A 26,076-nucleotide genomic window follows, 5' to 3' on the forward strand; every position below is an offset into this window, starting at 1 on the left:
AAACTACCCCAGATGAGAAATAAAAAAAACTATCACGTGGAGTTTGTGGCATACATTACCGCGGATGGTTAAATGACTATGCCTCATCAAACTCCTCCCTCCACCCAGCAGCCCTTCCTCTGCTTCTCCATCGACAGCCCCCTGGCGGACGACCCACCTCCCCCATGCCAAAATGTCCCTCATATCCCTATCTTAAGCTCATCTTGTCATCTTCCAACTTCACATCCTCGGTGGCATTCTTGCCGACATCGGTAACCATTTATCTCTCTACTGGCATCTTTCCCTTCTCCTTTAAAACAGTCATCAATCTTTTCATTCTGAAAAAGTCCACATGGAAGGCGACTGGCATGCGCGTCACAATGTCTATTGCGTGTACGTGTGTGAAAATGAGTTTGCGCGCGTTTGTGCGCATGTGCCCGTGTGTGCGTGTGGCGAGCGCTAGTGGAATGATTAGCAACTGTGCTACCAAACCAGCGACCCGAGTTAGATTCCCGCTCATGATCAACGCCAGTGACGATTACCTGAATAGATCATGGGCCTCCCCTAGGTCGACTCCACCTAAAATGAATGTCTGGTGCGGTGTGTAAACATCGCCACTCGTGGGTGAAAGGCAGCCGGGCGTGGTCCTGGCCACCCACCCCCTCGTGTGCCGTGACCGCCTTCACAGACGCTACTCGCTAACAACACTTTCCCCAATAGTCTGCTAAGGATACACGGGGGATCGTTGTGTGTGTGTGCAATTCTGGGGACTCATTACGCTCCTTCCGACAAGCAAGGCTGCATTAGGACTCAAGGTAAGCAAAGATAAAACTGATTTTTTTTCCCCTAAATTTTATGATTTATTTACGACAGTAATTACATGCAAATGTGAATTTCTTCTAATTTTAGTTGAATGCTTCAATTTTTTGTTGAACCGTAACAAATTTATGTGCATTTAAATACAGTACTTTGTGTTTTGACTTACTAACCGGAACCCGTTCATAAGTCGCGGACAGCTCGTACTAATAACATTGCGCCATTTGCAACTTTATTTCTGCACGATTCCCGACGCGTATTTCACCAAGGTGGTGACCAGGGGCGGTTTCTTCATTAGGGCGATTGGACGACGCACCACCAATGTCATTCAACCACAGAGTCACGCTAGCCGTCACTGTGCCTCTGGATATAGTCCAATCAGCGTCATGCTACGTTCTGTGGAGTACCGCCTCTTTTTGGGCGATTTCCCTCCAGCTGAGAATCGCCCCGAGTGGTCCCATAGACTTACATTCAAAGATGTTTTTTTTCGAACGGGGGTACTGCAATGCATTCTCTATGGCTTACGGGAGGGCTCGCCCTAACGTGCTTACGTCATCATACGTGCTTACGTCATCATACGTAAGCACGTTTCATCCAACAATATAATTTGTCGCCACCTAGTGGAATCTTTAACAAAAGAAACTTGAGTGGTTTGTTTTAATAGTGAGTATAGAAACAAACAAGATGTATTGTAAGAGTCACTTTATTTTTCATTAATATTAAATAAGTGAAGTTGCCTTTACATGCTTAAGCTGTTAATTTATCCATTGCATGGGTGGACCTTATCCTTATCAATCATCCAGACATTTGCCCCCCCTGAGAGATGTTGCAGGAGCCGCCACTGGTGGTGACCCTGTGGTTTGTACTGTATTGAACATCCACAAGTTGTTGGGTTTTAAGAGAAATATGGTAGCAGTGAAAGGGGTTAGTTTATAGAATGAACTAGAATGCCAACGCAGCAGTTTCTCACACAACTGCCTTATCAGCATATGTAAAATTAAACATATCGAAAGGAAGCCACCCACTTTTATTCGGCACATTAAATTTGATGAATTTTGGAGTCCAAATAATTGACTTTCTACTTTTGAGTGGAAGTAAAAGTGCGTGCATTGAAAAACTAGATTACTATTTTTTTCTATTCTATTTGTTGCTTTATTTAGTTTTATTTATTATACAGTACTTTTTACAGTGTTGCATGTAAATGTGTAATACTTCTAAATTTGTAGTCTAACAATGCTTCCCTATTTGTTGAACCGTGACACATTTCATAACACTGACCGTATGGGCATTTTAATACAGTGCACTGTGTTCCAACTTACGAACCGTTTGACTTATGAACACGTCTCAGGAATGAATTAGATTCAGTAACCCGAGGAATGCCAGTCGAATTTATGTTAGGAAGTAACTTCGAAAGTTAAAGTTTTTGATGAATTCTTATATAAAAAATATCATTTGAGAGGGTCACCTCAATGAGACTGTGGGTCTCAGAAAGGAAAACTCTTCACTTGTCTGTGCTTATGCACCAAACAACAGTTCAGAGTATTCGGCCTTCTTGGAGACGTTGAGTGCAGTGCTCGATAGAGTGCCACCTACTGACTCCATAGTCTTACTGGGCGACTTCAATGCTCACGTGGGAAACGGTGGAGATACCTGGAGAGGCGTGATTGGAAAGAATGCCCCCCCTGATCTGAACCTGAACGGTCAGGTGGTATTGTAATTCTACGCTCGTGACGGAATGTCAATAACAAATACCATGTTCGAACACAAGGATGCTCATAAGTGTACTTGGTACCAGAGCACCTTCGGCCGAAGGTCAATGATTGACTTTATAGTTGTATCATCAGAGCTAAGGCCATAGTGCTCTGGACACCCGAGTGAAGAGAGGGGCAGAGCTGTCAACTGATCACCACCTGGTGGTAAATTAGATCCAACACTTGGGGCACCGACCAGATAGACCTGGAAGGCCCAAACGAATAGTGCTTGTTTTCTGGGAATGTCTGGCGGAAGGCCCAGTGCAGAAAGATTTCCAAATCCACCTCCGGGAAAACTGCTACACTCCAGGGCAGGTAATGGACATTGAGTCCGAGTGGACGACGTTCAGGACCTCTTAATGTCGATGTAGCTGCGAAAAGCTGTGGCCTGAAGGCAGTTGGTGCCTGTCATGGCAGCAACCCTAGGACCCGCTGGTGGTGAGGGAAGCTGTCAAGTTGAAGGAGGCTTTCCGAGCTATGCTTGGAAAAAGGTCTCCCGACTCGTTTGAGAGGTACCAGTTTGCTAAGAGGGCGGCAGCTGCAGCAGTCGCTGAAGCCAAAGCCCGAGCATAGGAGGAGTTTGGAGAGGCCACGGTGAGGGATTACAAGGCAGCCTTAATTATGTTCTGGCAAACCATCTGACGCCTTAGGAGGAATCGACGGGACGTGGCCCAGGCTGTTTTCAGTAAGGGTGGCGTAACATTGAACTCAACTAAGAAGATAGTCGAGGGAGGGTGGGAGGGGGGTTCATCACAGCTGCTGAAGTCGCTGCGGCGGTCGAGGGCCTTTGTAGAGGCAAAGCTGCTGGCGTGGATAAGATTTGCCCAGAAATGTTGAAGGCGCTGGACGATATAGCAGTGTCATGGTTAACACGCCTATTCAATGTTGCATAGAAGGCGGATTGGAAAACTGGGGTCATGGTTACCATTTTTAAGAAAGGGGACCGGGCGGTGTGTTCCAACTACAGAGGGATCACACTCCTCAATGTCCCAGGTAAAGCCTATGCCAAAGTGCTGTAGAGGTGGCTCCGCCCAGTGGTTGAGCCTCAGATTCAGGAGGAACAATGCAGATTCCATCAGGGTCATGGAACAATGGACCAGCTCCTTTCCCTCTCACAGATATGAGGGGTTATGGGAGTATGCTTATCCAGTCTACCTCTGCTTTGTAGACTTGGAGAAAGCATATGACCATGTTCCCGCAATGTCATGTGGGTGGTACTATGGGAGTATAGTTGAACAGTTTGCTGCCAAGTGTGAAGCTGCTGGGATGATTCTAGATTTGAAGCTTTCGTGACTGCAAGGATTCATATTCTTAGGTTTTTTCGGTAAAGTGCTGGGATGATCAGCACTGCCAAATATGAGGTCATAATTAACTCCCAGGAGATGGTGGATTGTGCTGTCCAGGTGAGGGAGAAAAAGCTGCCCTTAGTCGAAGAGTTGAAATACCTCGGCGTCTCTTTCGTGAACGATGGTAAGTGGGAGTGGGAGATCGGCCGGTAGATCGGTGCCACGTCCGCAGTGTTGTGGGCGCTGTACCGTTCCGTGATAATGAAGCAGGAGCCAAGTTCGTGAACAAAGCTCTCGGTTTACAGGTCGATCTACGTTCCCACACCTCACATTTGGTCGTGAGCTTTGGGTAATAACCGAAAGGATGAGATCGTGGGTACAATTGGCCAAAATGAGGTTTCTCCGCAGGGTTGTCTCGGGCTCACTCTCCGTGATCGGGTGAGGGGCTTGGTAATCTGGGAGAGCATCATAGTCGAGCCGCTGCTCCTCCGGATCGAGAGGAGCCAGTTGAGGTGGTTCGGGCACCTGGTAAGGATTCCCCCCTGTAAATTTCCCCCTGTAGACTCCCCCCTAGAACTCTACCGGGCACGTCCCACTGGGCAAAGAACCCGAAGCTGGCCCAGGACACGCTGGCGCGACTATGTCGCTTAGTTGGCCTGGGAACACTTGGGAATTCTCCAGGAAGAGCGAGAGTCTGTCGCCAGGGAAAGGGAGGTCTGGACCACCCTACTCAGCATGTTGCGGCCGCGACCCTCACTGAAACCAGAGAATTGAGAAACTAACTAACGAGCATTCATGACCTTCCTGTAGGATGTAAAAATGCTAAATCACAGTTTGGTAAAAAAAAAAGTACGGTACATTTAAAGGAAGTTTCGATAAACCCTCAACGTGCCGACCCAACTCAGTTTCCATTTAGCAAAAAGAGAACCTACTGAGTGTATCACCTCTTAATAAAACACCACAATATCACTTAAAATGTTTTTTTATTTCTGTACACATTTATTTTGTTTGCTCTTTATTCAAGGACTTCAAGCAGGTACCTTCATGATTAACATTTTTGGGGTTTTTTAAAATGTTAAATATTGTATATTATCCGCTATAAATGGCAGTGATTTTTTTTTCTAAATGCAAAGATAACTAAAGCTAAAATATATGTTGTAATAAACGTGAACTTACAGTTAATAACGGTGCTATGGGGGACGTAATTGGAGCCTAGGATCCGCCGTGCAACAAATACAATTTGTGCCATTGAGGTTTATCGCGGATTTGTAGATTTTATGGGATAAGCGTGGGTTATGGAAGCATTGCACGTGCTTGCAGAAAACAATGTGGTTTATGAGTTTGAACATGTCCTGCAACAATAAAAAAGGAACCCATCTAACATATGGGTCTATGTTAAACGAGGTTTGTCTCTCAGACTTGGTGTCCAAGTTTTGTTTCAATGTAAACACCCTTAACTGCTCAACGCATCATGTTAGCAGTTTGGGCAATAAAAAATATATATGAACGTTTGTATCGCACTCCAGTTTGTCTCTGCAGCTCAGTTTGTATCTTATCTCCATTTGTCTCTCTGCAGTTATGTTAGTCTCTATCTTTTTTTTAGCTGTTTCTCTAATCATTAACTCCATCTCTCTTGTCTATATTTGCTATGAATGGCCATTGCCCTAAACATCACGCCTGTATATTTGCAGTTTGCATGTTCTCCCCATGGTTGCGTAGATTTTTCTCCGGGTCCTACGGGTTTTCCCTCCATTTAGAAACATTTGCTTCGAGTATTTGTCTGCTATAGATTGCCACATGATAAGCTACTTCATTGGGCCACCATTTGTGGCAAGGTCGCTTCTGAAAAAAAGATAGATAGCTCTAGTAGGCTTTACCTGGTAAAATGAAATAGTTAAATAATTACAAAATTTTCACCATAATAAAGCAAAAAAACTCGTTTTTCAATGCACACACTTTTTATTTGCAATCAAAGAAGAAAATATGTAATTTAAACCACAGAATTAATCACATTTGACGTGTTGAATAAAAGTGGGTGGCTTGCTTTTGATGTTTCATTGTCTTTATTTCAAGCCACTCACTTTTTTTCAGTATATCAAATATAATTAATTCTGGGATAAAAATAATGTATGTTTTACTTTTGAGTGCAAATAAAAGTGTGTGCATAAAAAAACTAGTTGTTTGCCTCATTTTTAAAAAATATTTTATTTACTATACTGTTTTTTTACAATGTGACGTGCAATTGTACAATATTTATTCTTAATGAGTTTAACAATGCTTCCTTTATCTTGAACCGTTACATATTTAGTTACACTGACCGTATGGGCATTTATATACAGTGCATCATTGTGTTCCGACTTACAAACCGTTCGACTTACAAACGCATCTCAGGGACAAATTAGATCCAGTAACCTGAGGACTGCCCATATAATTGATGTTAGGCAATAACTTCCAAAGTTTAGGATTTTGATTAATTTGATGTATAAAAGAAAACATTTTATTACATTCGTGACTTTCCTATCGGATGTAAACAGGCAAAACCGCAGTTTGGTAAAAAAAAAAAAGCACATTAAAAGGAAGTTTCGATAAACCCTCAAAGTGCCGACGACCCAACTGATTTTCCATTTAAAAAAAAGAGAACCTACTGAGTGTATCACCTCTTAATACAACACCAAAAAAATAACTTAAAATGTGTTTTCATTTCTGTATACATTTATTTTGTTTGCTCTTTATTAAAGGACTTCAAGCAGGTACAGTAAGTACTAAAAAGTACCTTCATGATAAAATGTTTTGGGTTATTGTTTTGAAATGTTAAATATTGTATGATATTCTACACTAGAAATGGCAGTGAACATTTTTGTAAAATGTAAAGATAACTAAAGCTAAAATGTTAATAAAATAGTGAATTTACAGTCAATAATGGTGTTATGGGGGGACCTACTTGGAGCCTGGGATCTGCCGTGCACCATGCAGGATAATCTTACAATCTGAAACAAATACTGTATGAGCCATCGTGGTTAATCGCGGATTTTTCTGTGTTTGTTTTGCTAAGCGACTATATTATTCCATGGAACAAACATGGGTTATGGAAGCATTGCACGAGCTTACATAAAAAAGTGGATTATGAGCTTGAACATGTTGTCCTGCAACAAAAAAAGGAATATATCGAACATATGGGTCTGTGTTAAACGAGGCTCGTCTTTCAGACTTAGTTTCCAAGTTTTTTTTTTAATATGAAAACCCTTAACTGCTTAACAGGTGAATTAAGTAATTAGCTTGGGCAATATTAAATATTTATTAACGTCTTGATTTGAAGCTTTCGTGACTGCAGGAATCCATATTCTTTGCTTCTTTCAGTAAAGTCACGTAGGTCTAAAATATAAATAAATCACGACGTTTTGGGCGCAACACAAGCGTCCGCCCTCAGGTAAGTCTTAACTGACTGTGAAGTCTCCATCCTACCTGCCTATGTCAGCTGTTATTTCAATTCTCTGTGTGTGTCTCTCTCTCTATGCCTCTCTCATGCTCACATGTCCATTGCATTGCACTATCTTGCCTTTGGATTGCACTCTCATGCTCACATGTCTTTTGGATTGCACTCTCATACTCATATGCCCTTTGGATTACACCCGTTTGGTTGCACTCTCTCGTCGAGGAGGTGGCTCTCTTTCTTTTCTACAGTTACATGCTTATTTATCACATTAATATCATGCTAATCTCTCACATTAACATAGCCACTTCCGTGCCCTCTAATTTCTCAGATTAACATCATGCTAATCTCTCACATTAACATAGCCACTTCCGTGCCCTCTCATTTGTCACATTAACATCATGCTAATCTCTCACATTAACATAGCCACTTCCGTACCCTCTAATTTCTCAGATTAACATCATGCTAATCTCTCACATTAACATAGCCACTTCCGTGCCCTCTAATTTCTCAGATTAACATCATGCTAATCTCTCACATTAACATAGCCACTTCCGTACCCTCTAATTTCTCAGATTAACATCATGCTAATCTCTCACATTAACATAGCCACTTCCGTACCCTCTAATTTCTCACATTAACATCATGCTAATCTTTCACATTAACATAGCCACTTCCGTACCCTCTAATTTCTCACATTAACATCATGCTAATCTCTCACATTAACATAGCCACTTCCGTACCCTCTAATTTCTCAGATTAACATCATGCTAATCTCTCACATTAACATAGCCACTTCTGTGCCCTCGTCTAAGAGGCCGCTTTCCTTCTTTTCTACAGGTACATTCTAATTTCTCATATTAACATCACTAGCCCCGGCCACTTCTTTATGACGCTTGGGCTACACCCATTTCAAACCTTTTAAAACAGTCTGCCTCAGCAGCAGACCATGCTTTCCCACCTGATGACGGACGCTTGTGTTGCGCCTGAAACGTCGTGATTTATTTTATTTTATTTTAGACCTACGTGACTTTACCAAAAGAACCAAAGAATATATATCAATGTCTATTGCACTCCAGTTTGTCTCCGCAGCTCAGTTTGTCTCTTATCTCCATTTGTCTCCCTGCAGTTCTGTTAATCTATCCCTTTTAGCTGTCTATCTCTCTAAAGCTCACCACTTTTTTATGTTATTGTTGCGCAATGAAAAATAATCCTCCCGAATTTATAAACATTTTTTTCTGCAGCCAACCAGGAAACTTCCATCTTTGTGGAAGATACAGAAAGTGCCTGTCTGCCGTGTGGCCACGATGTCGGCACAGAGGCAGGCTGGGTGGTTTGGTTCAAGATCGCACAAGTAAACGGCAGCCGGCCGGTTTCTGTGATCGCGTGCTCTGGGGAAACAGCCCTTTTTCCCTCTTGTGAGGGTGATGAGGAGACATCAGCCGAAGATTTGAAGTTCACCTGCTCCAGAAACCATGACCTAAACATAAGAAACGCGCACGTATCTGACTCGGGCATTTACATTTGTGCTGCTGCGTCCTACCTTGATCGATGTTTGTGTAACAACAGTAGGACGATGTGCGAGTGGGATATGTTGAAAGAGACTCAGATTAAATTCAACAATCACCAATACCAGAAGAGTGTTAGATTAACGGTGATTGGTAAGTAACTCAATGTAAACACCACTTTAAAATACAGTAACACCTCTGTAAACTGGACAAGCGTAAGTGGGAATTTGGAATAAGCCAGTGGACTATTGAACATAACGAAGATTTAAAACTTCCAACCAGAACAGTGTCCGGACGCTCATTAAGCTGTACGAGACAGAACGTATGTTCACTCGTAATTTTTTTTTTATATGTAAAGAAAATAGATTTTTCAATGCAGACACTTTTATTTGCACTAAAACATATATTTTTTGATGTAGAATTAATCAAATTTGATGTGCTGATTAAAAATGGGTGGCTTCCTTATTCAGCACATCGAAGTTAATTATTTTTGTGGTCAAAATAATGTATTTTCTACGTTTGAGTGCAAATAAAAGTGTGTGCAATGAAAACTAGTTTTTTTACCGATAGGTTTTTTTTTACGTTTTAGTCACATTGTCGCTAATTTAACAAAGACTTAAACGTAAATTCTGGTTATTTACGTACAGTAAGCTTATATAATGTTGAAGTGCAGCATAGAAATGGAAGTAGCATTCGTCTGTGTTTATGCAAATTTAAAAGTGGTTAACAGGTAGAGAACATCCAAACGGCAAATATGTAGGCGTCAGAGTTAGGATGGAACCCAGGACATCCTGTATATTAGATCAGGTAGTAAACATCTCGCCACCACATTATGTTAAAAGCAAGGCTATACACACCAATGCCTATGAAGAAATCACCCTGACTTGGAATGTTATCAATCTGTTTGAACCTCGAAAGTAAAGCAGATCTGAGCCGGGAGAGTGGCTGGAAGGGTGCCCACCATGCACAAGCAGGTTGTCATGGGGCGGGGAGCAGCACGTTGTATTTATATGCAGTTGTACTATACGTCTATGCTGGCCGCCTTTCGCAATCTACACCGACCAGCTGGAGTTGAATTGTGGTCAAAAGGCCTCCACAACCAGAGGCGTGTAGGGACCGTCAACTAGCAGTGGAAAGAAAAAAGGTCTCTATGGTCCTACGGGCATTGTGCAGCACTCATCTAGACCAGTGGAAATTGGGCATTGCCATGGCAGGGGACATGTATAACTGTTGACTGCGCACGCAGTGGAACCGATGTTATGAGCATGTGGAGATGGTAATGATGGCTTGTCTACGTGGACCGTTGAATCGACAGTAATTTAAAGCATGTGCAATGCTATAACACAGTGGAGTAACGATGCGATATGTATAGCGCGTTTAATTGCAGTGTATATATCGCGATAGCGTGTTCAACGTGCACAGAGTGAGCACGTTAATGTAACGTGTTTATAGCAACAACGATAATTAAAACATTTTGTCAATTACAATGGCGATAACGTGACGATTTTTGAGTCGAAATCGTGATCACGGTTCTCATCTGCTCAAGCAAGCGTCAGCATAACCTTACTACCCTCAGCGCATCAGAACGAGCGTTACGAAGCAAATGATAACGCTATTTAAAGCGATTATAAGTATGTAATTATGTCAAGAATAGCAAAAGTAGTAATATAATAATGATTTATATTGTACTTATTGGTCTTGCGCCAAGGAAGAGGGAAGCACAGCGGCTGCTCCGGCGTCATGACGAGCGACGACAGAAGCGCTCCTTTCATTAGTAAAAGGATGGCCAGCAACAGCCGCTCTGATTGGACAAGACGGGGGGGGGGTATTAATGATAAAAATTAAGTCAAAAACACGAATAGGGCTACGATCGACGGGACCCAGGGCGGTTTTTTACTAAATCTTGAATCAAGCGAGACAAGTCTTTGTAGAAAATTTCAGCTCATTAGGCTTAGTAGATACGAAGATATTAAGTGTAAAATATTTTAAAGAATGTAAAGACAAGTTCAATAAAAGGGTGTAATAAGCAGGGAATGTATGCTTCCTTTTCACATGTATCTCGCCACATAAAACGTACATAACAGATTTTTTTAGCACATTCCATTGGCAGCACGGCCTTCCGGGAGCATACTTTTTACAGTAGGAGCATTTTCAGATAAGCAAGCTCCGAATCGGTTTCAACATTCAATGTCTTTCTCATCAGCAAAAGCCAGGCTTGTTTAAACAAATGCTAGTGAACGGTCATATATTTATCAGGCAATACACCTCTCCATATTTCACAAAAATCATGGGAAGGTGTTCGTTACGTAGAATAGTTCCAGATGCATGGTTGATATTCTTGAGTGTGTATTGAACAGACCAACACACGTGTCGAAAAAACCTCGCAAAAAATACCAAATTCCCTCTTGCGCTTTTTCTTCAACCGATTTCTGCCTCTTCCTTTAAACCTTTCTTTTAAACCTTGGAGCCAATCACCCCTCCTCTCCCTTGAATGACTTGCGCGTTCGCAGATGCTAAGCTTGTCGCATTTTACACTTCATGCAACAACAACAACCACCATTCGCCATTAAGTGGAGGGGACGTCACCACGACGCTTGTGCCAGGCTATATGCACCTTGAGGCTATGTGAAGTGTCGAACGCCCACAGGAGGTCACGGGGCAGACCCAGATGCCACGGGTTGACTGAGACGACTGGCTGATGCTGCACCTGTGCCCCCTACTGTGCCAACTTGCTGTGCTTTAGCCACCCGGTGCTCTGCTCATTGTTGTGAGCGTCGCTCCTCTGCCCTCCGCTGTTGTTCGAGGGCGACTGCCTCCAACTGCCCAGTTGCGTCCTTCACGAGCCTCCTCCACAGAGGCCGATCTTGACACCGCTGGTACCAGTCATCGGCAAGTCCACTAAGCTCCACATCCTCCTGTACCACATCACTCCATCTCTTCTCTAGCCCATTTTGCCCCCTCGATCTGGCTGAACAAAAGCTGTTTAGGCATGCAGTGGCCAGGCATGCGGGCTACATGACCCAGCCAACCAAGCCTTGCCTGCCGGAGGAGCTCACCGATGGGACTTTGTCGAGATCTTTCAAGGATTTGTGAGCTCCTCACACAATCCAGCCTGGTAAAACCCAGGATGGATCGTAGGCAGGCCAGCCTAAATGTTTCTAACCGGCGAAGATGTTCCGTTAGGGGGGTCCACGTTTCGCAAGCGTAGAGAAGGGTGGGAATGACCATGGCCGAGAAGACCTGAAGCTTTGTGTGGAGCGAGAGACCAGGTAGCTTGCGCACAGCATTACGCCACCGCTGAAAAGATAATGCCGCTCGACTGAATCGGAGTGAGACCTCCGCTGTTAAACCGGAGCCGGTCATGAGCACACTGCCAAGGTATGGGAAACTCTCCACTCTTTCCACAACTGTCCTATCACCAATTGGAAGTTGTGGGGGTGGAGGGTCCGAAGGTACAAATACCCAGGCAGGTGCTTAGTTTTGGTGGGGCTGATGGTAAGGCCCCATCTCTTGGTGGCAAGCTCCAGGTTCAGCAGCAGCACCTCCAACTCCTCCTCTGAGTGAGCAGAAATTACCAGATCATCGGCATACATAACGTGGTTGAGCAATAGGGAGCTATCCCTGGACCGCACCCGGGCATCGATCAGCCTCTCATTGTATCGTACCAGATGGAAATTCCTTCGGTACAGCTGTTGAAGGCTTCACGAACTTCGTGGTCAAAATAGATGTTAAATAATGTGGGAGCCAGAGGATATCCCTGTCGCACCCCAAGGTGTACAGGGAATGGCTCTGACTCCCATCCACGTAGTCTTGTTGGAATTCCCTACACCTCTGCTGTAGCAGACGGATAGAAAATATGGCATCTGTGCAGGACCGCCCTTTCCTGAAACCGCATTGGGGCTCCGCAAGCCTCTCCTCAGTGTGCCTAGCAAAGCGATGTTGAATAATCCTTGCCAGGACCTTTCCCGGCACACTGAGGAGTGAGATGCCCCTGTAGTTGTTACAGTCTGTGCGGTTCCCCTTCTTAAAGGGGGGGACCACCAGGGCATCCTTCCAATCCTGCGGAACCCGTTCAGTGCTCCAGACTGTTGTTATGATGTCATGTAGGGCAGTCTGTGCACAAACGCCACCCTCCCTCAGCACTTCGCTTGTGAGATCATCTCTGCCCGGTGTCTTTCCTGGTCGCAGACTTTGGATCACCCTCAGTACTTCCTCCACAGATGGCACCTCAGCCAGCCACTCACAGGGGGTGACTTCTTCCAATATTTGAGGCACCGCAGCCTCGGCAGAGTCATCCCCACTTTGTCGCACATTTTCCTGGGTGAGGGATTTCCCCTCCCCCAGGACCTCACAGAAATGCTCAGCAAATCTGCCAAACTGTTCCTGGGGGTCAGAGATTTGATCACCGTTCTTTCCCCTAATGATGGTAATAGGTGTGGCGCTGCAGGTTACTTTTTTGATGGAGTTAAAGAGTGATTTGTGATCGCGGGCCACTGAGCCAGACTCCATCTCCTCAGCAACCCGCGACCACCACCCATCCTTGCAGCGCCTCACGTTTCTCTGAACCTCCGTGCGAAGGCTGCGGTAAGCCTCCTCATTGTCCGACGTGGGATGCTGTAGCCGATGAGAGAAGGCTTGTCTCTTTTTCTCAGCCAGCTTGAACACCTCCTCTATCAGCCAGGGTCTCTGGGGAGGTCTGGACCGTGTACCCAAAGCAGCCATTGCAGCTGCATGAGCCACAGTCCCAAACCTCGCCCATTTCCCCTCAACATCAGGAGGAGTGGGGGATGCCAACCCCAGCCACAAGCTATTATTATATTCTCGCTTGCAACTTTCATCAGCTAGCTGAGACCATGCCACTAAGGGCTTGAATGGGGTCCTGGATGTATACCCTTCACCGGAGTGGAAGAATGGGAGGTGCATCTTACAGATGACAAGTTGATGGTCAGTGGGCAGATCAGCTCCGCGGTAGGTCCTGGTGTCCAGGACATGGGCCCGCATTCGCTGTTCCGTCACTTCGTAGTCCAGCAGTTGTTCTTGCTTGGACCAGGCATGCATCCATGATGTGGTGTGGTGTGCCGATGCCAGAACGTGTTGGTAATTACAAGCTCATGGGCTGCACAAAAAATGTAGCAACTTCCTGCCGTTGTTATTGAGCTGATTTGGCCCATGCCTTCCAATCACTACAGACCAGGTGCCAGCATCATGACCAACTCGGGCATTGAAGTCACCCAACAAGATGACTCTATCCTGAGGGGCCACTTTAGCTAGCACCTGTGACAGGAGGTCATAGAAGGAACATGACTCATCGGCCTTGCCTGCATCCCTCCACGGATGTTCGTCTTCAGTGGGGGCATAAGTAAACACGACCACCACTCCTCACCTCTGGTTGATGGCAAGGCAAGCCCAAAGTAGCCTGGGGCTTTCAGCTTCCTACACCTCACCGCCACACTCCCACGCCCCCTTCATTCTTTTATTCAGAAGAAGAGCCACACCCTGTTGTTTGGCAGTCTCATGCCCCGAGTAGAGGATTGTCCACCCCTCATGGTGGCAGGAGCCAAAGCCGGTTCACCGGATCTCCTGAATACCACAGAAATCCAGGCGGTACCGTTCCAGCTCCCGACAGAGGAGTGGCAGCCTCTCCTCCGCAGTGAGCATTCGAACATTCCACGTGGACATACATAGTGGTTTTTAGTTGTTTCTGGAGGAGCCTCGAGGGTAATGATTCAGTCTCCTGGTCCCACCAAATGTGGTTTGGCCAGGAGACGTCATAGACGCCTGTTCCCCCGGGGCCTCCGGCACAAGCTTAATAAATGTTTTACTTCGTAGTTTAGTGGTAGTTAATTGAAGGTAGAGGGGTTACCAGCCCCTCACACCCATCCAGAGCCCCCATTTGGCCGCTGTGGTGGCTACAAATGGCATGAGGGGAAAGGCCAATCGGAATTGGCTCTCCCTCCACGGCACTGCCCACGACAACGTTGCCCATCCGGCACCACGAGGAGGTAGGGGGTTGTTTTGCCACTTCATACAGCACACAAACAAACACAATCACTTTTGCAACCGTAATGCTATGTTATACAGGACACCAGTCAGCAAGCCTGGATTGGCCATAGGGCAGTCCCCGGGCAAATGCCCGGTGGGCCAGTCAATTCCGAGGGCCGGGCTGAAATTGCAAATGTAGATTTTAGTTTCATATTTTTATTGAAATAATTTTATTATCTCCGTGTACACTTCATTGCTTATTTATGCTCTCGGTTGGCATTAACTCCCATATTCGGCAGCACCCAGAAATTCTTCCTCACCCGCAACATTGTTTTTTTGGACTTAGCCCAAACTTTGCCAATGAGATCGCATGGAAATTTGGGCTCGGTGTGTTTACAAATGCCTGGGCCGATTGTTAGCCTCAGTCAGCCACTGTTAGGTCACACTTTATCCCAGCAATCCGTGTGCGGCAGGACGCACCAAGGTAGGCCCTCGCAAAGTAATTTGGGGTCGTGCCTGTCTACTCCTGCACTCTTGCCTCATCCCCGTGTGGGAGGCTGTTGTAGCAAGTATGACGTTCCAATTCCAGTCTTAGAGACTGGTCCTCATCAAAAGCACCAACACTTCACTTTTGGTCGTTGCTTCTCCTGGTACACCGTGCTCCAGATGCTGCAACCTCTCTGGTCCAATATTTATTATCAACGAAAGCTCAGTTGGCCCGTTTATATTTTGCAGCCAATTACACAGCCACACCCCCCCCCCCCCCCCCCCATGGCTGATTGTGCCCACCTGTGGAGGGCTCATCACCTCCACCTGTTGCACTAGGATTGTCTCATTTCGCATGCGCTATCAATCATATCCAATTGGTACTGATGACAATATGAGGTGCCATGTTTCCAATACTGCTGCTCTCATTGCCGGGTGTAGATATTGTATCGATTAGCTGTGGGACTGTGAATTTCACCCCATGAGAGGCAGTCCACTAGCATTGGTTTAAGGAAGACTAACTGCTGGCTTATACTCACTGTACAATTATTTAGCATCATGAAAGTGAACCTTTTTTAATGCTACGGTATTTTAAAAAATATTTTATCTGTTTAGCTCTTAAGCTATTTAGTGTTATAACCCAGCTGTTCATAAATACACTATGCATGGAAAAGGGAGCAGTTTCCACATAATGAATAGACAACTAACGTATTAGATAATTTACAGAGAAACCATTGTGGTAACTCAAGTGTCACTGTATTCAGAATTCTATGGAAGGGTGTTTTGAATGTTTATCCCAAATTATGTAGAATACAATGAGTCACAAAAATGTGTACAGTATTCATGAATTAAATAATTGATGTATATTGTTTATAACCACGATACTTAGCATGTATTTATACATTTCAGCGTTGGTGGAGAAAACGTACATCATAACGGTGCACACAGGAGATGTGACTTATGCTGGAACAAGCGCCCGTGTGTTCATTGGCCTAAATGGGAAAAAAATATGGCAATTAGAGCTCTCTCATTCATCATGTAGCTGTTTCAACCGAGGTCAGGTAAGTTTCTAATCCATGGTGGCGAGAAGTTAACTTCATTGCCTGGTATACATGAGGTCGTGAGATCAATCCCGACCCTGATGCCTGTTGTATATTTGGATTTTGCGTGTCTCCGTTCCCGTGGTCGTGTGGATTATTCTCCGGGTCCTCCGGTTCTTTCCTTCGCGTTTAAAGTATTTGGCCACTGTATATTTCCACATGATAAGCCACTTCGTTTAGCTATTATTTGTGGCCAGGTCGCTTCTAAAAAAAAGAGCTATATAGTTTAGTGGGCCTTACCATGTAAAAAATATATATATCGTTTAAATAGTTTTTAGCTTCAATTTCAAACACAGCAATGGTGGTGCATGCCTGTAATTAAGTACTGTAGATGCGAGGCACAAATGTTGTGAAACTCCATTGGCATTAAGGTGCCATACACTGAGCTCGCTAGGAGAAGGCAGTATAGTAAGTAGACTAATCGCCATCTGTTTCCATCCGTATGGGGATAGCCTGTTGCCCCCTTGTGCGCGTGGGTTTCCTCCAGGTGCTCCCGTTTGCTCCCACAAGTATGGACCCTTATTTATTGGCTGAAACATAAAAGCTCACTCAGGACCTTCCTGAAAAGAGTCATGATTCCGGTGTGGCTTTCCAGGATAAATATGTACATATTATTCGATGTCATAGTTGGATATTTTCTGTGAATTCTGCATTTCGGTTACACGTTGAAAGGCAATGCAAGATTTGAATGTGTTACAGATTGATGTCTTCAGAACCAATACTACAAATCTTGGATGCATAACAGACCTATATGTATGGCATGACAACAGTGGAATTGCTTCTGGTTGGTACCTTGACACGATTGATGTTTACGATGGACACACTAATTACAAGTTTGAATTGAATGCATGGATCTATGGTCCAGAAAAAACGAGACTCCGCTTAAAGGTAAGGCTTTATACAGTCAACTATTGTAAGTGTGGGATTCAAAGAGGTTTGGGCTTGCCCTGCACTCTTCGTCTTATCCATGAAATCACCAATAGGATGGTTCTCCAAATGCAGAGCAGAAAGAAACGGATGACACTCCACATGTACATTAATAGCAATCATGCATAAGACGGTTGTGCATGAGGCTACGACTGCCTGTGGAATAATAGTTCACGTATGGTACCTAACACAAGTGTGGGAGAGTAGGCCAAATACCCTCGAAGGGCTTTCTAGAGCTCCCTCGAGTGGAGGCCTTTGCGCCAGCAGTGGTGTGAACAGGTAATTCCAGGGCTGCACCTTTACCTTGTTTCCTTTAAACAAAAAACAACTTTACAGCGTGGAACTATAATGTTCTGCTTGTCTGCATAGAACTGGATATATAGTACAAGAAAGACATCCACAAGTACAGTACATATGAAAAATGAAGCATTAGTCAACTAGCGTGATGATGTGAAATTAATTCCTTCTTGCCAGATTCGAAGTACGTAGAGTTGGGAGGGGACTGGAAAACAGAGTAGGAAGTAAACGTGCATGAGTGTGACTAAAAAAGGCCGTTACGTTCCCACGTATATATTAGGGACCCTGCCCTCTATGACGAAATACTGGGCACATATTGTATTTAGCTAATTTGAGCATAATTCTGTCACTTTATATAAAAAAAAATTATTGGTAATTTTTTACTTGGGGAGAAATGTCTATATGCTCCATACTTTACAATTTGGAAGGGACAAATTCCAGCGGCAGAATGGCTCATCATGTCGATATGTTTTGCAGGCTATCGATGCACCGTCATGTGGTTGTACCGTCTCTTCCTCTGAACCATACTCAAACATGGACAACTGTGTCAATGGTAAACTGGTAACAATGTATCCCCACTATTATATTAAACTACGGTATTTAGGCTGGTGTATTACTGGACAATGACTTAAAAGAGACAATTTATAACAGTCAAATTTTATGCCAATATTTACTATCATAGAAAAGAATCACCATCTTTCGATTTAAAGCTTTCGTGACTGCAGGGATTCATCTTCTTGGTTCTTTCGGTAAAGTCACGTAGAATGAAAATAATAAAATAATAAAAATAAAACATAATAAAATTATTCTCACGACGTTTCGCCCACAACGCAAGCAGCCGTCCTCAGGTGAAGAACAGGTCTGTCGATAAGACAGAGTCTGAATGACACGTCCTAGGCTTGGAGCGTCTATTTAAGCTGGGAGGGAGGAGGAAGAGCGCCTTGACAAAATAATTTGCATATCAAGAGGAATTTTATTACCTTAGAGTCGCGGCATCTCTCCAGAAAGGTGAGAGACTCGATTAGCTGAGCCTTCTTATCCCGGAGTTTGTTGAAAGATCTTAAAGGTTTGTAGAATCCCACCCCGTAGTGGCAGTTATATTTCGATTTAAAGCTTTCGTGACTGTAGGGATTCATCTTCTTGGTTCTTTCGGTAAAGTCACGTAGAATGGAAATAATAAAATAATAATAATAAAACATAATAAAATAATTCTCACGACGTTTCGGCCACAACGCAAGCAGCCGTCCTCAGGTGAAGAACAGGTCTGTCGATAAGACAGAGTCTGAATGACACATCCTAGGCTTGGATCGTCTATTTAAGCTGGGAGGAAGGAGGAAGAGCGTTGTGAGAATTATTTTATTATGTTTTAGTTTTATTATTTTATTAATCCCATTCTACGTGACTTTACCGAAAGAACCAAGAAGATGAATCACCATCTTCTTAAGCAAAATCCAAGATTGCCCGTACATTAAATTAATAATACACTGCATCTCACTGTTCATTCAACCAATGAACCAACCTACAAAGGGAAGAATGGTGAAGGGGTGTACGAGGTGGACCCGAGTGAGAGGGATCAGACGCGGGAGTCTTGGGTCATTGAAGATGTCAGATGTGCATTCCCGGGGCTCACGGCCAAGCAGCTATACGAGTGCAATTACAAGACCCAAAATTGACCGAGTCTCACCGTGCCCTCTGCGAGAGGGGGGCACGGTGGGTGGGCCTTGGGTGACCTTTTTCCCATGGCTCCGCCTGTGGCATGGGATGGTGGTGGAGATCACTCACCATAGAGCGACAGCGGATCTGCATTCTGGCTCAAGTGATCCCCGACTCACAATAGTGGTGTGGGAACCTGCCAGCTATTGTTGAATGCTATTGTTGAATGCATTCAACAATAGCTGCCATATTCCACGAAGTGGCACAGTGATGTCACCATGACCCTTTACTTCATTAACCAAGATCACTGGTAGATGCACAGCTATGTTCCTCACTGTGCCACCTCACTGTATTCAACCACCCAGCAATCTGTTCATTGTTGTGAGCGTCGTTCCTCCATTCTTGAGCGATTGCCTCCAATTTATTGCCGAATCGCATTCTTCACGAACTTCCATTACAGAGGCCGATCTATACACCTTCAGTTATTCATAAATTTACATAGTTTATTTCGTTCCTTACCACCTCAGGCCATCTCTTCTCAAACCCATCTCATCCCCATGTAGCCGTCTCGATCCGACCACTGCTTCCTTGATCAAACAGTGGCTGGGTCAGCGGACTACATGATTCAGCCATTGCATCCTGGTCTACCAGAGGAGCCAACTGATGGGACTGTGTCCAGATATTTCAATAATATGAGCTTCTAAAAAATCCATCATGGTGAATCCAATGACGGATTTAAGGCAGACCAGTCTGAATGCTCAAAACAGTGAATAGAAAGTAAAATAGGAATGTCCGAGTGCCAGATGAACTGTTATATTATGCAAGTGCTTAACTAGACTGCATATTTACATTACACGTCGGATACAGTGTGTGTTGCTGTTGCTATTCATCATCAGGCCTGGTGAACATGAAGGCTCTGTGTGACCAATTTTCAATCCAAAATGGAACAGTTGAAACGTTTACATCTCCTTCTTCTATGAGACCAATGGACGAGCTGTTAAGCTCAACGCTTCCCAGTGAACACGAGACCCCAAATGTGCTGGTCCCAGCCATCACAGGAGCGGTGGTCTTCTTCGCTGTATTGGTGGTGGGTGTTGCAGGCGTGTTCTGTAATTTCAAAAAAAGGCGTGTATTGAAAAGTGAGTTCTGCTTCTCATTAGTTTTTTAAACCATAATTTCTACCCCATTTCCTATCATGTGAGTGTAATTGCCTTTGTTATTTATTTATGAAACATGTACAGAACTCCCCTTATCTGAGGTGATATGGGGGGCCAATATCACGGATTCATTATGCACAGGAGTTATCCTCGATTTTACTCCTATTATCTGCGGTGTAAACATTTGCGGCTAATCAGCCAATAAATGTTGCCGCATGGCTCCTTTTGTCCGTGAAAAAAAATCACGGATAATCGGAGTTTTTTAAGTGCAATTGAAGACATGTCTGCCTTTGTATCTCCTTGTAAGCAACTTAATACAGATACAGACATACACTACAGACACGGATACACGCACCTCCGATTAGCACGGTTGGAAACGTACGGTGCGAAAGAAGTTCAACATACATATACAGACACAGGGAGACACAAGGACAGAAATGCATAAAGGTGTAGCTGTTAGAGTACACGAGTCTCAACTCGTGTACTTGTCCTGCCAAACTCCATTACTGAAAGGGTCAATATCAGTTTTTTTGGTCTTGGTCTTTCTGTGGCTTTGTGTCTCCATGTCTGTTCATGTTTCTGTTATCTTTTTGTTTGTCATTGTGCCTCTGTGTCTCCGTGCTTGTCTGCCTCGGTGTCTGAGTGTATTCGTGTCTGCGTGGCTTTCTCGTAATAATTGAATGTGCCTCCCGTGCACTTTGTTTGATAATGGCCATTTTTGTTTGTTTTAGGAAGTCGCTTCCCTATGTATTGAGGGTACAATTGCAGATAAATGCAGATAACAGCAAGAAATAGGGCTGCTGATAATAAGAACTTTGACGGACTCTACAGATCACACGGGTAATATAGCTGCAGATTAGGAATTCTGCATATGGAGCATCCTATGTATAATAGGACACCTAGAACACAAATGATTGAATCAGATCTTGGAAGCTAAGCAGTTTTGAGGCTGCAATAATGCTTGTATAAGATGATTCTTACTTACAAAGGATCAGGGGAACCAACGTTAACACCACATACAGCATTATAAACATGGTCATGAGTCAGTATTCCCATGTTAAAATGAACATTGGGCAATCCCCACCTCTATTAGTAGTTCTGGGCAGTAGTTTAAACGTCATCCAGCTTGAAGAGTTAACTTTTCCATAGGATAGCCACTGCTGCACAATTAACAACAATAAATGCATCTTGACGACCCCTGTTATAGCTCTGAACATTGTGGGTAGATTGTGTTCAAAGAAGGTTGATGTGCTTGCATTTGCATTTTATGAAGCTCAATTTACTAACAAGCTAATTTATTTCCATTATCTGAACTTTGCAGGCCATGAGAGAACATGCAGGTAAATATGGAATATAAATCAGTTAATTCCATTAAACATACACATGGACTGATTCATGCTATGAGACAGCTTTTGGCCGATTGGCTATGTGGCATAGACGTGATCCCTTTCCCCAAAAACCCAACAGCCAATCAGTAGATGGGGTCGTGCCGATGGGAATCGAGGATGCGCGTGTTGACGCTTGCTTAGGCCTCAGCAAGGTAAGGTAATTTACCCTTTTTACCGGGTAAAAGGGTAAAGGTAAAGGGTAAAGGTGTGGACATGCCAAGGGGCAAGGTAAAGGGTAGGGTAAAGGTTGCTCGGAAGAATTACCCAGTAGGGTAAAGGTAGCGCGAAGTATTACCCGGTAAATACAGTACCTTGTTTACCGCTAAAAGCTCAGTGGCGCAATCGGTCGCCTCCATTTAATAAGTAATATTTTTTTTAAACTTTTTTAAAAACATGCTTTTATGAATGTACTGTGCTAGTAATGGCAGAACTCCACGACTCCAGGAAGTGGCCCCGAAGCTTGCCATAGCGTAAGGGACCGTGGCCAATTACAGCCAACGTCAGTTGAGCGTGGACAATTAGACCCAAGCCGAAACATCACATATAAAAAATAACGTTTAAAACAGATATTTTTTATGATACAATATAATATTGTCATCAGTATGACATAAGTATACAAAGTTTGCAGTCTATACCATATTGTGAAGTGGGTTAAAATTGAGTTACAAGATTTGAGGATACAACAACGACAACAACAGCGTGAGTTCAAAGAAAGCGTGTAAAATTGGAATAATCGAGAGTATTCTCTATGAATATCGCACTCTACCTAGCATTTACCGTTATAAACCTTTTTCATGTGTAGTAGTACCCCAGTAATTACCCTGTAATCGCGTAATTTGTATGGGGTAAGGGTAAAAGGTAGGGTAAAGTTAGGCTCATTGCGTTTTACCTTACCTGCTGAAGGGTAAAAGGTAGGGTAGAGTGATTGTATTGTGGTAAGGTAAAAGGTACTGTAAAGGTAGGCTTGGTTTTTTTACATTTTAACTTTTACCTTACCTTGCCGAGGCCTACCCTTGCTATTGCGTTTGTGTCTTGCGCCACCTGTCGATGAGCTGAGAAGCTAAATCAAAGACAGCTTAACATTACTTAGAATCAAACTTAATGAAAACGCCGAATATAAAGAAGATGATGGTATCGTTCATGATAGAGAGGGTCCCCGATATACGTCGGGGTTAGGGACCACAACATCTCAAACAGCATTTTAAAAAGATTTTACCTTAACCTAACATTTTTATGATCTTACCTTAAGGAGTGGATGAGTTCCGTTGAAGATTTGCGACGATATTTTGCGATGAAGGCCGCGCAAATGACAATGAGCGAGAGAACACGATGGGACTGGGCAGATGGCGGCGCATATGCGAGTTGTACAGTACTTCTAGAACCCCACCCCCCCAGAGCCGAGTTCAGCTGAGCCGAGTCGAAAACGATCATCTATAACGATAATCATCACTGGTGTTGGCTCTGAGCGGGAATCGAAGTCGGGTCACTGGGCCCGCAGCGCAGCACGCTATCCGCTATGCTAGCCACACACAATGCTTTAACGACGTCTATATACGGGGACATTTTACGTTGTGTTCCTCAAAAAGTCGGCGACGTGAATGCGAAACAACGTATATCGAGATGAGGTTTACCGGAGACCCCCCCCCCTCTAAATTGCCTCTCGAGATTTATAATTTACAACGTGTACACGTATAGTTTCCGAACGGAGGTTACAGACAAACGGGAAGTCTGCCACAGCCGGTGCCAACAGTTTGGATATTAGGCCAACTCCGATGTCTGAGCGCGGCTCAGGATATAACCTCATTGATGTGTGCCGTGGCCAGAAATCAATCAATTGAAAAACAAAATTGAATAATTAATGTGCGTATGAATACATTCATGTTTTGCAATGTGTAACACATTCGGATTAGACGAAGTGATGTTGTGTATTCAAGAGATGTGTAGTACAATATACCAGAGTATATACTGTACTGTAATGTGAAAATGTAGCACTTTTTATATATTTGACACGACAAATACACTTGACTGTTTCCCACAGAAAAGTCACTCCGAGTGAGAACGTTTGTTATGTAAGAGGAAATGTCAAGCCTGCTGCAAAATACAAAGAACCATCGGCAGAGGTATTCAGTATCTATGGTAAGTTACATTATTACATTTAACCTAAAATAATAGGTTTCTGAAACGAGTGACATTTTGGTTCTTTCGGTAAAGTCACGTAGGAATAAAATGAAATAAATCACGACGTTTCGGGTGCAACATAAGCGTCCATCATCAGGTGGGAAAGCATGGTCTGCCCATTTTTTGAATGAAATCATTTAGTGTTTCCAAATGGTAAAATGCTTTCGGTTATACCTGCTAAAACTAGAATGGGACAGATATTTTCTCGTATAGAGAACTTGCAGGTGATGAGAATTACACATTCCTATGGCATATGAAAACCATTGCTTACATCCCAGAAGGTGGTGCTAATGTGCAGCAATGCGAGATGAAGGGCTAAGTCAACTCAGATTTAACGCTGTTTCTGCACTCCTAACCTGAGGGTCAGCCAAGCAAATAATATAACTTCATCCGAATGAATCCTACTGATTTAAGCAGTAGGCTCCTGGTGTTTAAGCCCTTTCATTTTCGTCTAGCGATGTGTCATAGTCATTCGGCAGCAGCGTGTGTGCCAAAAGCACAATTGTAAACGAGCATCATAAACAATAATGCTCTGCAAATATTCTTGGCACCTGTAATTCATAAACTTGGAGCTGAGGTTGGTGGGTCACATAAAGAGCCACCATCTGCCTGAGACAATTATATACATGATCAATGAAATCCTGTACAAGGTGATAGCGTTCGTAAGTTGCTTTGCCTATATGCAACTGCTTTGAGTGTTATTATATTTGTGTGTTCTCTACAGGCTAAATAAATATACCATATATTTTAAGCAGGACCCTGTACTCAGAACACAAAAATTAATAATGTACATTTTCTTCACTTCAATATATTTTTGTTTTCTCATATCTGATGTCTCTATTTTTGTATTTTAGAAAACATGTAGGTCACATTCCCACCAAGAATGGGCAGCTCATCCTGCAACCGAGTGGATGAAGTCACCGGGACAAGTGGCGGAGTCACACGCACTGCTTTCGCTTCATTTGCATTATACAATATAATATGCACACTTTTTCCTTTCAACATTTTAATATTGTATTAATTAAAACATATCTTTTCAAATATATTTTGATATGCACCATATTTTGTATTTTACAGATTTAATAAATTTATCGTACGGTTAAATAGCTGTGGTGCTGAAAAGGATTGATGATGATGATTTTCGGTAAATGTCATGTAAGACAGATAATATTTACAGCTCATATTAATTTTTCTATTGTTTTTTTTGTAAAAACCAAAAACATTTTAAATGTTTTTACATTTACGATAACGTGGACCTTTTTGATGATAAAATACTTTCTTGAAATTAACATGTAATCATTTAAATATTGTGTTTTGCTTGTGCATTAATCAATAAAAATGCTAATTTGAAATAAAATGACGCACATTTATATCACAAGGTACCCCAGATAAGAAATATAAAAACGTCACGTGGGGTTTGTGGCAAACATTACCGCAGCTGGTTAAATGACTATGCCCCTTCATCAAACTCCTCCTTCCACCCAATAGCCCTTCCTCAGCTTCCCAAGCGGCAGCCCCCTGGCGAACCACCCACCTCCCCCATGCCAAAATGTCCCTCTTATCTCCCTCCCTATCTTAACAACCTCATCTCATCATCTTCCAACTTCACATCCTGGGTGAGTAGGCTTATATTTGTTCCGTTTCCGAGTCTCTATGGAATGTTTGCAGGGGGAATGCACACATATCCATGAGATGTTATGAGCGGTAGAGTGTAGCCTTAATTTTGCCATTATTCATGTCCGCACATTTAATCACTCTTACATTGACAACAACAGCCGCTGTTTGCCACTAAGTGCTGGCGATATCACCGTAGCACTTGTGCCAGGTTAGGTGCTTTCTGACAGGAGGTCACAGGACAGATCCAGGTGCCATGGGTTGACTAACTGAGATGACTGCAGACGCATCATATGCTCCCTCCTGTGCCAACTTCCTGTGCTTAGCCACCCGGCGCTTTTCTCATTCTTGTTAGTGTCGCTCCTTTGTTCTTTGTTGTTGTTGGAATGGGGCTGCCTCCAAGTGTCCAGTAGCATCCTTTACGAGCCTCCTCCACAGAGGCCGATCTTGACACTGCTGGTAGCAGTCCAATAAGCACCACATTCATCTGTATCACATCAGTCCATCCCTTCTCTTGAAAGTGA

The 26,076-nt window shown here is 43.6% G+C and overlaps 1 long non-coding RNA gene across 10 annotated transcripts; it reads left to right on the plus strand.

Moving 5' to 3' along the window:
- The first annotated feature begins 405 nt into the window (after positions 1-405).
- LOC144724453 (uncharacterized) lies at positions 406-26,076 on the plus strand. 10 transcript variants are annotated; one of them, XR_013586490.1, is made up of 8 exons: positions 6,089-6,582; positions 8,507-8,923; positions 16,148-16,299; positions 17,038-17,226; positions 18,040-21,212; positions 21,694-21,712; positions 23,799-23,896; positions 24,793-25,314. It is a non-coding gene; the product is annotated as an uncharacterized LOC144724453 (long non-coding RNA). The 10 variants fall into 10 exon arrangements; XR_013586494.1 differs by having other exon boundaries at positions 18,040-20,302; positions 21,104-21,712; XR_013586492.1 differs by having other exon boundaries at positions 18,040-18,115; positions 20,112-21,712; positions 24,793-25,313.

This window comes from Lampetra planeri, chromosome 20, assembly GCF_965212315.1.
Source record: "Lampetra planeri chromosome 20, kcLamPlan1.2.h2, whole genome shotgun sequence".
Taxonomy (NCBI): Eukaryota; Metazoa; Chordata; class Hyperoartia; order Petromyzontiformes; family Petromyzontidae; genus Lampetra; species Lampetra planeri.